General features: G+C 46.6%; 1 protein-coding gene across 2 annotated transcripts in view; it reads right to left on the reverse strand.

Moving 5' to 3' along the window:
• The window catches only part of CA12 (carbonic anhydrase 12), a 36,143-nt gene extending 26,663 nt beyond the window's left edge, over nucleotides 1-9,480 (reverse strand). Inside the window, exon 1 of one of the 2 annotated variants that reach the window (XM_083712866.1) lies at nucleotides 9,412-9,480. The gene's annotated coding sequence lies outside the window, so the exon portion shown is untranslated. The remainder of the gene's footprint in view (nucleotides 1-9,411) is intronic. The other variant, XM_083712867.1, reaches the window with a different exon arrangement.
• Between the last annotated feature and the right edge of the window lie 8,732 nt (nucleotides 9,481-18,212).

Genomic DNA, 18,212 nt, shown 5'->3' on the forward strand with positions numbered 1-18,212 from the left:
ACGTGACCCGGAAGTGTCTCCGGACAGCGCTGGCCCCTGGCCTCTTAAGTGAGATGGGCGCACAACCCCAGAGTCTGTCAAGACTGGCCCGTACGGGCAGGGGTACCTTTACCTTTACCTAATTAAACACACAATTAATAGATTTAATTATTAAACAAATTTGATGCAGAGAAAGATTATGTTCTTTTGTTAACAACACATGACAACAATATTTTGTAAGGCCTTAAGGTGTTTTTTTCTTGAATGTTGCTGAAGGATGACTAAAAAGGCTTCGCAGGCGCATGTAGCCTGCAGGCTGTGGTTTTGGACCACACTGTTATACAGACTTTAGTAGGGTGGCAATGGCTACTCACGGAATGAGGTGAAAACAAGATAGAAGAGAGACTGGACAAAGAAGGTCTTGTAAGGATCTGGAGCTGGTAGGTATAACTTTTTATTTCGAAGAAGCCCCACAAGCCACAGGTGCAAGATCCTCTATTTTCAATAATACTAATAATACTAATACCAATAATATTAATAGCCTGTCCATCTGACTGGGTTGTGTATTCTTGCATGTGGCACAGCCGGTGTGCTTGGTGTGTTTCCTTCTACTAAACTGACGCACTCCTGGCGCTGGGCCACCCAAGTCCCTTCCCACCTCTCACTGTAGTTTGCCATAATTGGAGTTGATCATAGGCTAAGCCTGTTAATGATGAGGATTTTCATCTGATTATGTTTGATCTAACCATGTCTTGCTCTCTGACTTTTTCACCCCAGCCTCTCTTCTAATCTTTCCTCTCCAGTCTAGTTTTCAGACAGAGATCATTTTGCAGCAGAAGGGGTGCTTTTATTTGTTCCTTTGTTCTTTTAAATGTTTACAACTGGCTTTTTTATCATAATCCTCAAAGGTGGGTTCATAACAGTGTCTGTTTCTCTCTCTCTTAAACTGCAGTCCTATATATTCCTACTCACAATTAGGTCCAATTGTTCTAAATGGAACTTCCTCCAAATCAAATGTGTAGGGCTACAGGTTTAAAGTAGTCCCATCTCAAATCAAGAGTTGTTTAACATTTATGGGGAGCAGTAGCTGTGGTAGCCCCTGAACTGTATATATAATTATTTTATTTCAGAATACTGTAATGCATTTCTGTGGGAGGCTGTTACCCTACAATGGAGGGTGGAATAAAAACACTGACCCTTCAGCTGGATAAATGCATTATAAACAAATGCACTGCACAATATGCACATTATAAGTGCATTGTATCCCCTGACAGTCCTAAAGCTTTTATGCTCAGGAATCACACAGAGCCTGAGAGCAAGGCTAGCCCAGATCCCCCAAAAAAACAACCAGCCGATTTACAATTAAGGACTGGGAACATTCCCCCCCACCACCACTTGAGACAACGCATAACAGACGATTAAAAATGCACAGTCTTAAAGAGGGGCTCAGAGCCCCCAGTTACCCTAGGGAATCTTAAATAAGATCCCAGACTGAGAAAGACAATTTTTGCAATTTTACAGTTTATGTTAATGAAATATACTCGGAGTCAAGAGTTGATTTCATGCTCTTTATACAGCTCATAATGGTGAGGAGGAATGAAAGTTTCCCCAAAGTATCTGCTTTATATACATTATTTACACAATGGGCTGCACGTGATTGTCTAATTCCGGAATTCTCCTGTAGGCCAATCAGGTTGTGGATTCACTTCCATCTGGAGCTGGATTGGGTGGCTCCTGCAGACCAATCATACTGCTGCATTGTTCTAGGACCAATCAGACTGCTGCATTCTGAATCCTATTGTTCTAGGACCAATCAGACTGCTGCATTTTGGATCCTACTTTTCTAGGACCAATCGGACTGCTGCATTTTGGATCCTATTCAACTCAGTATATAACAGTTAAAAGTTGCTGGTAGGCAGCTCTCTCTCCATTAGAGAGCTGAAACATGCCCACGCTGCCCCTCGCAGGAAGACACAAAACGTGTCCCTGAAACCTTGTTATCGGGTTTACAATACAAATTACAATATGAACAGCAGTTCCAGAATATCCACTACACCAGAGGCATTCAAGATTTTTGAGTCCACGACTCCCTCGACCAACTACATTCTTTCTGTGGCACCCATTTGGGTCTCAGGAGTCCAGTTATGTCACCCCCTGCGTGTCAAGATGGCAGCCTCTCTCCCTTTTTCAAACACCCTCCCTTGCGGAGTGTTCCCTCAGCCTCCTCTCCTCTCTCCTCGGGAATCCTCTGGGCAGCTGGTGCCCCTGGTCTCTGAGCTGCCCCCAAAGAGAGGTGCCTCCTCACACTGCCCCACAGGGACCTGGGAAGCACCCCCTGGCCAGTGTTATTCTAAAGCAGCAATGCTGCAGCAAGCAAAGGCTCTAGCAGCTCAGTCTGCTGCTTGTGGCTGGAAAGCCAAACAGGAAGTATGTGACTGTTGCCATGAAAACGAAGGGGCAGTCCATTCTCCTTACTGAGCACAGGATGTGAGCTCAGGATGTGTCATATGACCTGTACAGGATGTACATGGGTGGAGTTTGGTGTTTTTCTCTCTGTTTGTTGAAGAGAGCAGACATCTTTACTGTATGACTGCTAAAAGACACAAATAAAGACATGTAGATACGTTTCTGTCTGTGTCTGATTCCCCTCCCTGGGGATATGCAGGGAGGAGGAGAAGCAGGAGAAGCAGTTGGTGTGTTTTCCTCACAGCCTGAGGAAAATCGCCGGAACGGACCTCATGTATGTTTTATTCTGCCGGGAGTCGCCGGACGGAGGTCTAAGGAATTCAGCCGGTGCCTGAATAGATAGGCACATACCTCTGAGACGGGCTAGAATTCTAACAGTGGTAGCAGAGGATGGTTGCTGTTTTCATCGACTTCTGCATCAAAAAGTGGCCTCCATGGAAGCCTGAGGTGAGAAAGCTGATTCTCTGCAGCCAGAAGCTGACCAGAGGAAGCTGACAGCCAAAGCAACGGAGCCCAAAGGTATGAGATTTCGGGCTTAGAAGAGTGAACGCAGATTGAGTTATTCTCTGCTTCACGGGGAGCAGTGTATGCGTAAAACAGCTCCGAGACAAGAGCTCTGCATTCCAAACATTCCTGTGGTTAATCCTGTCCAAGGAAAAGGAATGCTGTTGCTTAGCAACGAAGGCCAGTTTCACGAGAGGGCTGGAAGTCAGGCTTTGCCTCGGAGAGGCAAAAACAAGGTTTTGTTTTGACTTAGGCCCAAAGGAACTGTTGGAAAGGGACTTTCCAAAGCGGCCAGTGTTATAGCTGCCAGGTGCACAGAGTGTAAACAAGCCAGCTATTGGATTTTAGAGGCTTGTGTTTGAGAGTCAGTGCAAGGACTCAAAATGGATGCCAAGAAGGGGGGAGGCCTGCCTTCTCCAAGCCTCCTGACCAGTGACAATTATGCATCTTGGTCTATTAAGACGAAGGCCTTGCTGCAGAATCAGAGACTGTTTGGGGTGATTGAGAACCCCATCCCTGCAGCACCAACACGTGCTTGGGAGTCACAGGATGTGAAGGCCAGAACAGCTATAATTCTGTGCGTGTCAGACTCTTAGCTTATTCACATACAGCATTTACAGCACGCGAAAGATGTTTGGGACACGCTGAGAAGGACACATCAGAGAGATGCAGGTTCTTCAGCGTTGCTGTATTTTGAGAAGCTGACCAACCTGAGGCTTGCGCCTGATGGAGATGTTCAAGCGCACCTGACGGAAATGAAATTTCTGCGTCAGCAGATGGTGGAACGCAATTTCCGTCTGGATGAGGAAGTGTTTTGCTTCATGGTGATCAACAGTCTGAATCGGACTTACAAAACAGTTGCGAGTCAGCTGGGGTCTCTCCCAGCAGCTGATCTAACGTCGGACAGGGTCTTTGCCGTGGTTCTTAATGAACATGACAGACTTGCCGCCCTGGAAGTCAAGGACAGGGGGAGACAAGAACGGAGTTCTGACACCCCCGCTGCTGTTGCTACTGGAGAAAACGCTGTAGCTTTGAACGTTGTCCGATGCTACAATTGTGACCAGACTGGGCATCTTCAGCGGTACTGTAAGAAGCCACGTCAGAACAGAGGAGCCAAGGGAAGCTCCACAAAGTCTGAGGCATCAGACAAAGGTCACACCAAGCCAAAGGCAAAGACTGCAAAGGCTTTGATGTCCCTAAAAGCCACACCAGAAGCGGGGAATTTCTTTGTCATCGATACTGGAGCCACAGTTCACATGACAGGACACAGAGGACTGTTTTCTACGTTTAAGAAGCAAAGCTTCGCTGTGCAACAAGCCAACGGTCAAGAGCTGGAAGCCACCGGAATTGGGACTGTGTATCTTAAAAGTCTGAACTTGACTATAAACAATGTATATTTGGTTCCAGAGTTGAAGTACAATCTGCTCAGCGTTTAACAGATTGCCAAGAAGGGACTAAAACTGTCCTATGATGATCAACACTGCGAGATCTACAAAGATGGAGAGTTGTATCTTTCTGCCAAAGAGAAAGATGGACTGTATTTGTTGACATTTGATCAAAGTGATTACATGGAATGTAATTCTTGTGATTCTAACATGATTTCTTTTGCAGGTGTAGCCAAGGAGAACACCAAGAAGGTGACCTCGAGGGTCAACAGGGCATTTCAGCGGGTGTATGCTGATGTGATTGGTCCTTTAGCACCATCTAGAGGCAATGCAAAGTATTACCTAATATGTGTTGATTCTTTTACAGGTTTTGTCTGGATTTATCTTTTGGAGAGACCGAAAGAAGCCTTAGAGAGGTTTAAAGAGTTTTGTGACAAGGTCAAAAATATGCATGATGCTGACATAAATTGTCTTTGCACAGATGAGAAGCCAATTTTTCTTTCACAGGAGTTCCAGAGGTTCCTGAAGAAGAAAGGGATAAGACACAAACTTGCTAGTTCCGAAGAAGCTTGGAACAGATGTGTTTGTGTTAGGGTGAACAAAGAATTGCAAAAGGGAATGGAAGCGCAATTGCTAAGTTCACATCTGCCACATGAGTACTGGGCTGAGTCGCTAATGTCATTTTGTTATACGTGGTTGAGAAAGTTTTCAAAAGAGTTGGGAAGTTCTCCTTTTGAGAAACTGTTCCACAGAAAACCTTCTGTTGCCCATTTCAAGGTGTTTGGGTCTCATGTGAGGACAGAAGCTCCAGGTGGAGTAAAGAATGCCAGAGGCATTTTTGTGGGTTATGAAAAGGGTCTCTACAGAGTAATTTTGTCTGAATCTGGAAAGGTGATTCTCACAAAATTTCTAGAGAGTGCTCCTGAACAGGAGAGAGTGATTGTTCACACATTTCCCACAGGAGATTCTGATGATTCTGATGATGATGATGATGTTGATTTTATTGAGTTCAGTAGTACTGATGATGACAGCGATAGCTCAGACAGCTCAGTTGTCACGGTCATTGAGAGGAAATCTCACATAATGACTAGACCCTCAGAAGAGGAGGATGAACCACTATTTACAATTGGTACTGGTTCTCCAAAGAGTTCAGAGGCTGAACCAGAAAGTAAGGGAGAGCAGCACCTCTTACGTAGGTCTGAGAGAGCAACGAAGGGTGTACCACCCAAGAGGTATTCACAAGAGTTTGCTAACTTAGCTGTTGCTGTTGTAAACGACCAAGGTCAAATTGAAGCTGTGTCTGAGTCAGAGACAAAGGCACAACAGAGAGTTGCTAACCAAGGTAATGCAGAAGCACTCATTCCTTGGAAGTCACACAACCAGAGAGGTACATTGGTAAAACCAGTGGCGGGTAGTTCCAAGGATGGAACTGAAACAACAGGGGAATGTTATAAGTATAACAACTGTTTGTTTTCTTCTCTGGATGACGCTTTGCTCGCAGCACGCATTGATACTTTAGGGGGAGTATGTTATTCTAAAGCAGCAATGCTGCAGCAAGCAAAGGCTCTAGCAGCTCAGTCTGCTGCTTGTGGCTGGAAAGCCAAACAGGAAGTATGTGACTGTTGCCATGAAAACGAAGGGGCAGTCCATTCTCCTTATTGAGCACAGGATGTGAGCTCAGGATGTGTCATATGACCTGTACAGGATGTACATGGGTGGAGTTTGGTGTTTTTCTCTCTGTTTGTTGAAGAGAGCAGACATCTTTACTGTATGACTGCTAAAAGACACAAATAAAGACATGTAGATACGTTTCTGTCTGTGTCTGATTCCCCTCCCTGGGGATATGCAGGGAGGAGGAGAAGCAGGAGAAGCAGATGGTGTGTTTTCCTCACAGCCTGAGGAAAATCGCCGGAACGGACCTCGTGTATGTTTTATTCTGCCGGGAGTCGCCGGAGGGAGGTCTAAGGAATTCAGCCGGTGCCTGAATAGATAGGCACATACCTCTGAGACGGGCTAGAATTCTAACAGCCAGACCCAGAGGCATCCTTCACCCAGGGAGCTTGTATCCAGGGCTGCTGCACAAACAGCTGTGCAAGCCTTTGGGAGGCAGAGACACAAGAGGGCATCAGAAGAGGGAAGGAAAGAAAAGAGGGACAGAGGCCAGTGTTGCCCATGGCACTCCTGACCAACATTCAAGGCACCCCAGGGTGCCATGGCACGATGGTTGAAAACCACTGCACTACACCATAGCCATATTAACTCATATTTTGCTCAGGACTAACATCAAACAAATTACAGTTTATTCACTTTCAGGAAGCTTCCTGCCAATCTAATCCACCAAACAGGCTAAGCACATTGTAGGCAAACAGAACACAGTCCTTCCTTCCCGCAGTCCTAAAGATGACACCAAAGGACCTTTCCACAAGGGTGAAGTTTGAGCAAACAGTACAGCAAGCGAGCCATAAGTCCGGCAGTAAATGCCTGAAAACAGGGCTACTTTAGCCCCAAATGAACCAGCTTATTTACAATGAGAGAGTCCTAAGCTACAGATTTTAACCATTGTCTTTCTACTTATAATCACTTTCTGGAAACTTTCTACAACCACTTGCAGGAAACCTTTCTATGACCACTTTCAGAAAAACTTCCTGAGGACCTTTTGTCCCTTCTGCCACAACTCACACCTTTCTCTTCCTGACACTTCAATCCAATAGCCTCAGACTGGAGAAAAAAAAACATGAACCAGCTTGGGAAAGTTCCTGGGTAGCAGGGGACTGGGTGGGTATCAGACAGACATCAGTTTGTAATCTGACAACATATTAGGTTTCAAAGCTAAACAAAGCAACAACAGCCATGTGAATTCTGGGTGTGTTCAGTTATTAGTGTTACCAGAAAATAGGGGGGTGACTTCTGATGGCCCAACTCCCCAAATTTGTTACCGGTCAGAGATTAATGAGCTGAGGCAGAAATCCGGTGAAAGCAAAGCTGATCTTTTATTATCTGTTGCAACAGAGTTATCTCCCCTCCCCTGACAGAAGGTGAAGGACCCCGAACAAAGAAAAAACAACTCTTTTTAAAGGTTTGCATTTTGGCATGGAGGACATCCCCTTTTGCAAACGTCAGAAATACATCACACGTAAGAGGCTCAGGCAGGTCAAGGTGTGACAGTCCTGAGGATTAGCAAGTTGGTTCCAGATCCTTGGAGCAGTCACATGCCCAAAGCCACACAGTTCAGCTAGGTCAGGACAGAAGATGTTTGGGCCTCTCGTAAAACACTTGGTGCATCGGGGGGGGGGGTTGGGGAAGAAAGCACAGCACCATGGACTCTCCTCAGGTTCCACGTTTTTGCTCGCCACAGCTCCACAGGTGGAATTTTGGTTTTCATTAAGAGCTCTACCCTTTGCAGACATCCTCATCCACAGTATGCACTGATATCAGTTTTATACCATGTTATTTATTGTATCGAAACATTTTTTTCTAATCTACTGCCTGGTTCATTAAGCACACCTTTTTAGTTGATCAAAGTTTGGCTTCTCAATCTGTCTGATCAATCAATTAAAATTTACAGCCATGTATACAGAACCACATGCCAGAAACACCTTTTAAAGGGTTGCAACAAAGTTTGATTCAGAGTAGACATATTAACTTATCGCCTTTTAAAGGGTGGGGGTGTTGTTTTTGCTTCTTACTATTTTGTTTCTTACTTTTTTGGTTTTATATTTTAAACCACCCTGTGATCCTCAGATGAAGAGTGGTATAGAAATACAATCAATCAATCAATCAATCAATCAATCAATAAAACAGTCATGTTCAGTAACTTAAGTGCGTAATTAATGCTGAGTAAAACTTAGTTGAATACCACAATCACTTGGGAGCCACATTTTGCATTTCTTTAAGCTTGACATTATTCATTCTCAAATTATTCATTTGTCAAACCGTGATCTGTGCCATTTGACTCTGGAATGCCATTCATTTTCAAACCTGACCACAGGGGACCAAAAGGCTTGTTTCAGTCTCCAAAGCTGTCTGTGGGAACACAATATGAAGTTCCAAACCATGTCTTCAGGCTTCCATCAGAGGGACACATCCGGATTCCCACAACAATCAGCTCTCCGCACCATGTCTTTAGAGAGGGGATGTTTGTTGAACTGGTTTATCTGTCAACTTATTGGGACAAAGGTTTGTTTGTAGATTCAGAACATGCAATTGTGTTATTGCAAGGGTCACAAGCTCCCACACTGCAATGAAAGTCCTTTTCTCTCCACAACTGTGGTATGCAAGGCTTCCCTATATATCATTTTACAACATTTCTTCTGGACACAAAGATACTTGTCCTAGACGCTATCACCAGAAAGTGCCCCCTCCCCCTCTGCTGCCACTCCTAGCAGGCCATCTCAAGAGCCATCCATCACACCCTGCTCTCCTGAAGCTCCCAGAGGCAGCTGGGCTTGCTGAGGGGACCTTCATGTGGCTCGTTCCCCATTGCTCAGATTGGTCAAACTCCCACTTGAAGACCCTTTGGTTGCATGGTTGCTTATTGTAAAGTCTGTACTCTCCCTCATCTCCTCGCGTTGACTGAAAACAAAACAATCCATGGCATAGGCAGTGCCGGAATTACACTTAAGCTAAACAAGCTATATCTTCGGGTACCACACACTTGGGGGCCCCTAAAAAATTAAAGGAAAAAAACACCTGGATGTACATGTCCAAAATATATGATAAAAATCAAATAAAATAAAACCTACATACACCAACAGTGTTGTGTGTCATGTAGGCTCCTATGATGTAAGTCATGGGCCCCGCCTGCTAACCTGCTCCTAAAATGTCACTGGTTTGCTCATTTCTATATATAGGGTGCCTACATTCTGCTTGTCTAATAGTAGACAAGAGTACTGGACTGAAATAAGCATAGACTCGTTGCTTGGAAACATGTGCAAATGGCTTGAGATACCTGTTAGGTCCATCAATTACCATATAGCATATACTCAACACAAAAAAACAGCAACCATTTGTTGTGGACAAAGGACAGCTGGACATATAAAGGGCGCCATCACCTTCAGGGCTCAGGGCCTCATCAAACCTAATTCCGGCCCTGGACAAAGGCCGCCCAGCTTAGTCCGGGGACCGGGCGCAAGGTGCCTGCCTGGCGCGGCCCCTGTGCGTTTAAGTCTCCCTGGTCTGGCCCGGGGGGGGGGAGGGAAGCTGCGTCACTGCCCCGTCTCCGGCCCCGGGAGCAGCCGGCTCCTTCCCGCCCGGCCTCGGCTCGGCTCGAGCGGAGAGGCGGAGGAGCGCAGCTGCGCCGGCCTCTGTCGCGCGCTTCCTTTGGCGCAGTCGCAGCTCCGCTCCTGGCTCAGGTCTGGCCCGGGAAGCCGAGAGGAGCAGCGTCGCGGGAGCGCAAAAAAACGTGGGTGCCCCGCTGCCCCTTTCTGGGGAATGTTGTGGGCGCTGGAGCAGCGGCGCCTAGGAATGGACAATAAAACATTAAGGAACTTTTAAAAGAGAAACGCGAGAGGGAAACCAGCAAGCTAATAGCAGACAAGAGAACGGGACTGAATTAAGCATCTAAAATATTGTGAGCCGCCCTCAGATCTTGTGGTGAAGGGTGGTACAGTGGTACCTCGGGTTACATACGCTTCAGGTTACAGACTCCGCTAACCCAAAAATAGTACCTCGGGTTAAGAACTTTGCTTCAGGATGAGAACAGAAATCGTGGCGGCAGCACGGCGACTGCAAGAGGCCCCATTAGCTAAAGTGGTGCTTCAGGTTAAGAACAGTTTCAGGTTAAGAATGAACCTCTTAACCCGAGGTACCACTGTATATAAATCTACACGCGTCCAACCTCAAAGGAATCCAAGCAGCAGGGAGGCCAAGGATGCCCATCGCCACCTGCTCCATGAGACAGCCCTGAGCTGGATAAGGTTCTCCATGTGGCCAGCCAACTGCCTAACCAGTAGAAAGATAAGCAATCCTGCCCATGGTTGGAAGCCAGTCTACATCTGTGGCCTTGTATTACTGGATTCCACTTCCCAGCAGCCCCAGCCAGCATGGCCAGGGATGATGGAAGTTGTCATTCAGCAGGTTAGATCATAAGGAAAATAAAAAGCACAAAATGGGAAGCAATAAAGTAATCTCAGTTAAAAAGCTCAAGTGGGGTGGATGGTGGACAGCCTGGAACTGGAAAGCAAAGCAAGCATCAGGCAGCTCTGCTTGGGAAAAGCATTCCATAAATGGGGCTACCACCAAGAGGGCCCTCACCCAAGTTGCCCCTCCAATGATGATCTCAGCACAGAGGCAGGCTGGTGTTCGTTCAGGTATTCTGTTCCCCGCACTTGGAGACTTTCAGCACCAGTACTTTGAGCTGTCATTGCTTAAGACAATTGCAACCAGCCACCCTGCCCCCTCCATCCACCCTCATCTCCCCAGTCATGCAAGCACTCCTAGACATGGCAGTTGCTTGCAGCTGAATATCTGATGCTCAAGGTGGGCTTTATATGGAACACAAATCATAGGGATGCACTGGTGAAATCACTATATTTGCTCTGTCTGCGTGCGCTGGAGAGGCTGGCCGTCTAGTTAAAAAGGGAGCAAGTGAGGTAAGAGAGAAAGGATTTGGATTTCTCACACACTGTGCCTGGCTATCCCTCACCCTGAAGCTGGATCCCTCCATAAATAGCCTCTTCTGTAATAACAAAGCTGCTTCTATTGCTTCAGCTCTTTTTTTGCTGTTGTTGTGACATGCTTTTTCTTACCAATGTCACAAGGGAAGCTGAGAGGCACTGGGCTCATCCACACTTGTTGTCCCATGATTTCTAGGCATGAGTCCCCAAAGTTTTTCTTTTTGCATGCCAAGGCCCTGTGACCCACTCACTCCCTGTATGATGGAAGAACCATACAAGACAGCAGAATATAGGTTTTGGGTTCAAATAGGTTACAACTTTATTGGATACAGATGTGAACAGTTTGGCATAGGCGAAGCCATTTAATCAACTCTAGCCCATCTGCTGGGAGTGTATCTAAGGGGAAACCACAACATGGGGGCCCCTAAGACTTACATCAAATAGAGGCACCCCCTAAGGGGTCCCCTCTGGAGGAGTTCTATGTCCCTAACCCCCATCTGGGCGTTGGACAAACGCAACCCCTCACGGATCCTGTAAATGGAATACCCTTAACCAAGGTAACCCTAATGTCTCAACAAATGAAACTGACCTATGGAAAATGTACCTTGAAAAAAGAGGCATTGCGCATACCTTTGTAAACCAAGAAAACTTTAATAAAAATATTTTTTTAAAAAACAACAACCAAGGAGGGGCAGGTGGAGGCTACAAACTCCCTCCAGGCTCCAGCCAAAACTAAGGCTTACCCAGTTCCTAACCTCACAAAGAGTTGTGATGATTGCTATGAGGTAGGTGAAAAGCAAATGGCCAGTGCCAATTTGCCAAATGGAAAAATTCCTGCCTGTCTCCGAATATAGCAGCCAATAATGTCTATAGCAAGGTCTTAGTATGAAAGAAGAGCACATGAAAAAGGGGAGGAACGGTGGGAGATCCAACAGAAAAACTGAGGAGGAATGCTGGGCTTACCTCAATTTGTTCCCCAGGGGACGAATCCAAGCAAGGCCCATTGGCTGGTTGAGCCCACCCCCTGGGGAATCCCTGGACCCAGCCCTGCCTGCCATAGGCCAATCTGCAGGCAACCTGCAGCCCTCCCCAGCTGGCTGCTGGATCACTGACCAGGCTCATGGTTAGGCCACAATGCAGCCTGACCGTTTAGGGTAAGTGGACTTGTCCTGCCACTTTCCCTGGGAAAACCTGCTGACCCAGAACAAATGTCAATCAGGTTTTCTGCAGATTAATGTTTTGTTCTGATTCAGTAGTAAACTATGGGTTTTCCCAGGGAAAGTGGTAAGACAAAATAAAAGACTCTCAGACCCATGCTGAGAAATCACAATGCAAGCAGAAAAAAATCCTAGGACAAAAAGTAGTGTTGATGAGCCCCCAAGGTCTGCTTTTTGCTAGGCGACCATAGGCTACATCTCTTGGTTGATTGCTGCTCTTCTTAAGGGCATTTTAGCCTTGAAAACCCACCACATTGTGAAGCTCCTGTTCAGTCACAAGAGCTAGAGTCCCGTTTTAGCAAGGAGGGAGGGAGGGGCTGCTCAGTGCAGAAAAACCCTCTGTGTTTGCATGCAGGACCCCTTATTGTTGGTGTCTGCTGAGTTTTTTGTTCTTGGGATAAGACAAGAGGCAGGTGGTGGGTCAGGAGGAGTTTGGATTGGGTTGACCTTCCTGTTAACACAGTGTCCGGGTCAGGCTCATTTCTAACCAGCCACTTGAATGCAGGTAGTGTCGGCAGGTTGGCCTGGACTGTAGTGAATTAGGTAGAGAGAAAACTGGGTTTGTACATTTTGGCTCCGTGTTTTAGGAAGAACCAAGAGAGAGGTTGCATTATTGGTATCCTGGAGTGCCAACTCTTCCTAACTGGCTTAAACATAGACTGAGGGTCTTCTTTCTTAGACCTAAGAAACGGTTCCTTTCTCTCAAAGGCTCTTTTGAGGATTCAGCTGGTGATTCGCCAACTAGGACATAGTGCATCTATGTACACCCAGGCAGCTCAGCTGTGTGCAGAGGGGAAAGTTAGCACCCCACAGGGGTTCTGTGTATCAAGTTAGGGTCGCTAGGAAGTGCTGTAATGATTTTGCCAAATGTCGGGTCCTGGGGATGTGCGAATTCTCCAGAGATGGGGGTGTGGTCAACATGGTTTCTAGTTTTGGGCCAAAAGGTCTGTCCCTGTCCGAAAGGATGGGATAAATGGAGTGGACTGTGGATTTAAGAGAGTTCTAGTATAATACGTTTCTATACTCAGTGCTAATACTTGCACAAATGACTATGTGAGCCATGTAGGGCCCCATTTTAGACAGGAGGACCACAATAGAACCTTCTCCCAGTTCTTTTGCATGGCAATCTGCATCTGGTGCTAATAATTCAGGCCAGGTGGCTTTGAGCAGCAGGTTACTGGACACAGCCAAGCACAGGAGAGGCAGGTAGTTTGGGGGAGTGCACGTAACACATTTGGGAAGTTGGTGTCCAGCTTCTCTCCTGGTCATCAGGCTTTCCTTAGACTCGGTGGAGGGAGATATGACTTCTAGAGACTGGGATGTGAATAGATTGAGAAGGTAGACAGTGGTGCCTCTACTCAGTGCCATTCAGTATGTTTCTCCCACAACAGAACTGAGCATGTGGATACAACATTGAGACTTGGTGGGATCACAACATTCCCTTGCTTGGGTTCCTGCAACAACTGGTGGGTCTGTTACGGATTTTAAATTTTATTTTTAATAACAATAAGGTCAAGGCAGTGAGGTGAACTTCTGGGTGCTAAAATCTATATTCAGTATGTCTTCCTGCTTACCAAGTCTTCGGACTGAAAAGGCCAAAGCAAAAAGCTTTTGATTCTGAGCAAAGGGGCTGCATGAATGGCTTTACAAATGGTGACCCAAAACTTAATGTGGCTTTCATTTGACATTTCCACGGCTTTTCCAAAACAAACAGCAAGGGAAACCTAATCCCACAGCCAAGGCACCTTTGCCTTTTTATAGCAGGGAGCAAAATATGGGTGGATGCTGAAAGGTAGACCAAGTTATTCATTTAAGGTTTGGGGCTTCTGGCAACTGTTATTACTAAAGTGTTGCTTGGTTAAAAATGGGCTTTGATGAAAGGCTTGCTGTGTGGGTCGGCTGGAACTCTCAAAGGAATGGATTCTGGCACCTGCCTGTGCTGAGGCATGGGAGGTGGCCAGGAAGACTCTGGTTCGCTCATGAGCACAAATGGACATTATTTCAAGAAACAGAGCTCTGTGAACAGGAAAGACACATTCTTCATAGTCACTGCAAGTAAAATAAATTGCTCTAACTGGCCACAGTTCCGCTTATTCAGATGAATGGGTTTGAGTGTCCTTAAATCTGTTTAAGGACACTCAAACTCATTCATTTGAATAAGCTTATGTGCATTCAATAGTACTGGATTGTGGCCATTCTGTTTATCTGATATTGTTTTACTGAGCCCACTTTTACTGTTCTTTAAAAGTCTCTAGCTGCCTCTGATCCTATTTCTCCCTATTTTTACATTTCACAATGCATCATCATCATGATGTCAGGGGCTAGCACTGTAATTCTTTAGGGTTCAGTTCCATATCCTGGGTTGAACCCTAGTGTTTAGCACGTCAGTGTAAGGTGAATGTGCACTTGTATATTTCACTCAGTACAGCTGCACAAGTATAACGTAAGGAATTGTGATAGCATTTTATAAGAACCAACTCGAACTTTATACAGAGTAAGATGGCTGCTGGGGTGCAAGGAGCAGCAGTGAGGTGTTGGGAGACAGCTGTTTGTGCCATTCTCCCTCAGGTACTGTGGGGGTTGCTGTCCTGTTGCCAGCATTGAAGATTCAGCAACCAATTAGACAATTCACTTTTTCTTCAATGCAGCAAACAAGCACCCACTTCCCTTTGGAATCAGTAAAGGAGGAACACACAGCATGCAGCAGACAGTGGAGTAGAAGGGAAGAGCCCGGCTGCAAATCGTGACATGGCAATGGGGTGTATACAAGCGCATCCCTATTTGCATCCATGAAGCGCTGGAGGAGAGATGCAGGTTTAGGATATATTGGTTTTGGCACAGGTGTTCTGTGAAAATTGAGCTAAGACAGATTCTTTTTTAGAACGTGTCTTGACTTGGAGAACTGAGTGGTTTCAACTCCATTGGAGGAATGTCAGCTAGCATTTGATTCATGTAATGTGGATATAGTCCAGCTGCTCCCATAATCAATTGGGCTGTTGTCACATGGATATCCAAAGCACAATGTGGTTTCTGATCTGTTGTGCTGTCATGGAATAGTGCCTGGTCTTGTGGCAAAGGTCTTGTGGCCCAGCAAGTGTTTACTGATGACTACAGCAAGGCTGAAGAGTCTGGTTTGCAGGGTTAACCACAGGGAAGCACCTCCATTAGTGTTTATTCTGATCTCCAGCTAGCCCCCTTTCCTCACCCCACAGATCTTTCTGCACCCCAGCATGCTAGTGACAACTAACACTCTCTTCTCTTTGCAGCCTCTCTTCATTTTTCTCTCCACCCCCCATCTCACAAGTCTCTGCATGGCTGAGCTTTAGGAGAAATGTCCTAATTATCAATTATCAACAAATTATCAATTTGTCCCTTGACACGGGGACATTCCCAGGGGAACTGAAGGAGGCAGTGGTGTGTCCACTCTTAAAAAAAACTTCATTAGATCCCTTAGACCTATCCAATTACCGCCCAGTTTCAAATCTCCCATACCTGGGTAAGGTAATTGAGAGAGCGGTTGCTGAGCAGCTTGGTAGGTTTCTGGAGGAAACATCGGCATTAGATCCATTTCAGTCCGGTTTCCGTCCTGGTTTGGGGACGGAGACGGCTCTGGTTGCCTTAACAGACGATCTCCGTAGACAACTGGATCGAGGCGGGTCAGGACTGCTGATCCTTTTAGATTTGTCAGCAGCCTTTGACATGGTCGATCATGATCTTCTGGACCACCGCCTCGCAGACGTGGGGATACAGGGCATAGCCCGTAACTGGTTGTGCTCTTTTATCTCTGGTCGGGGACAGAGGGTGGCACTAGGGAGGGAAATGTCGTCGCGCCACTCCTTGGTGTGTGGAGTGCCGCAGGGCGCAATTCTCTCCCCGATGCTTTTTAACATCTTTATGCGCCCCCTTGCCCAGATTATCCGGAGCTTTGGGCTGGGCTGTCACCAATATGCTGATGACACTCAGCTCTATCTGCTGATGGATGGCCACACCGACTCGGCCCCAAACACATTGACCAGATGCTTGGAAGCTGTGGCTGGATGGTTTCGTGGGAGCCGATTGAAACTAAATCCTTCGAAGACAGAGGTCCTATGGCTAGGTCGGGATGGCATGGGGATGAGGGACCAACTCCCTTCTCTTGCGGGGGCCCAATTAGTGCCATTGCCTTCCGTTAAGAGTTTGGGTGTAATCCTTGACGCCTCCCTTTCCATGGAGGCGCAGGTTACAGCAACAGCCAAGGCGACATTTTTCCACCTTCACCGCATCAAGCAGTTGGTCCCTTACCTTTCCCGCCCTGACTTGGCCACAGTGATCCATGCGACGGTCATCTCCAGCCTTGACTACTGTAATTCGCTCTACGCGGGGCTGCCCTTGAAGCTGTCCCAGAAACTCCAGCGGGTGCAGAATGCTGCAGCGAGGCTCCTCACGGGATCTCTGCCACGGGAGCATATTCACCCAGTGCTTTTCAAGCTGCACTGGCTCCCGGTGGAGTACAGGGTCAGATTTAAGGTGCTGCTTTTGACCTTTAAAGCCCTTCACGGCCTAGGACCCTCGTACCTCCAGGACCGCCTCTCCTGGTATGCCCCACGGAGAGCCTCAAGGTCCATAAATAACAACACCCTAGTGGTCCCGGGCCCTAAGGAAGTTAGATTGGCTTTGACCAGAGCCAGGGCCTTTTCAACTCTGGCTCCGGCCTGGTGGAACGCTCTGCCTCATGAGACCAGGGCCCTGCAGGATCTGATTTCTTTCCGCAGGGCCTGTAAGACAGAGTTGTTCCGCCTGGCCTTTGGCTTGGAGCCAGTTTGATTCCCTCCCTCCCCCCCCTCTCTCTCTTTTCCCCTTCTTTTCCTTCTCCTCCTGCGATGAGGCTACATTTTAATATTTTAATGTTCCATTATTTTAATTGTTGTGTTTTATTTTTGTTTTTAAGTTTGTAATCATTCATCTTGTTTTTATTATTGCTTGTAAGCCGCTCTGAGCCCGGCCTTGGCTGGGGAGGGCGGGGTATAAATAAAAAATTATTATTATTATTATAATGGCAAGAGTTGTCCAACGCTAAGTTGCCTGACTGCCTTGGGAGGTGGAGGTAATTACTTCATTTGCGGTAATTAAAGGGAAGCTAGGCCAGAGATGCTGTAGTTGCCTTTCTGCATTGCAGACCCTTCATGGAGGAAGGGGCTTGGACTAAATGTCCCTTCCAATGTCCCAAATGACCAAATGCCCCATTTGTATGATTCTGTGTTTCCAACTGGAAAGTGCTGCCAACTTTACCAGGCACCCCTGGATCCAGAGAGAGGAGCAGCAATGCAGGCACAGGCATGCAGGCATTCTCCCACCCCACTCCCACATTAGGTGGGCTTAAGCAGCCCTTAGATGTTCCCACAAAGATGTGAGAAAGGACTGCAGATTCAAGGGGTCCTCAGAATGGTGCCAACCCCCCTCCAAAAAAAAACCACACGGTAGGATGAATGCAAGCTGAGCTGGCTCATGTTCAAAAGAGGCACCATTACTGGAAACACCCGGGAACTTGGTGGGAAAGGCTGTGAATGGTGGCATGGCTGGGTTGGACCAGTGAGGCCCTTCCAAACCCCTGGATGCCTCAGCCAGGGCCTGATTGAGGATTTGAGGATGGGGTTGTAACTGGCCTGCTTTAGCACCAGCAGTGTCAAATGTTTCAAACACAATACAGGGAAGAGCTGACTGATGAGTTGGCTAAACAAAGAATTGAACCAACACAGTCCATGCTGGCAGCCCCTGTGGTTTACAAGGAACACATGGCTACAAAAATAGCACCGTCTGTAAGAGTATTTTGGCAACAGTTTTGTTTAGGATAGAGGAAAAGTGACCGGGTTTGTATATAGGTGCAACTCAGCCAACTAAATGGCTGGTGTGTGGTTTTTAAAGGGAATGCAACATTCTTCTGTCTGTCTTGAATATTTTGGGTTCTCTTTACAGCATGTTGTACGCTGAAAGAAAATTATATGAAAATGATGTACCGGTGGTATCTGACTCCTACTAAGTTATCCAAAATGTATAGAACAAGCACCAAT

Source organism: Podarcis gaigeae (genome assembly GCF_964106915.1).
Source record: "Podarcis gaigeae genome assembly, chromosome: 14".
Lineage (NCBI taxonomy): Eukaryota > Metazoa > Chordata > Lepidosauria > Squamata > Lacertidae > Podarcis > Podarcis gaigeae.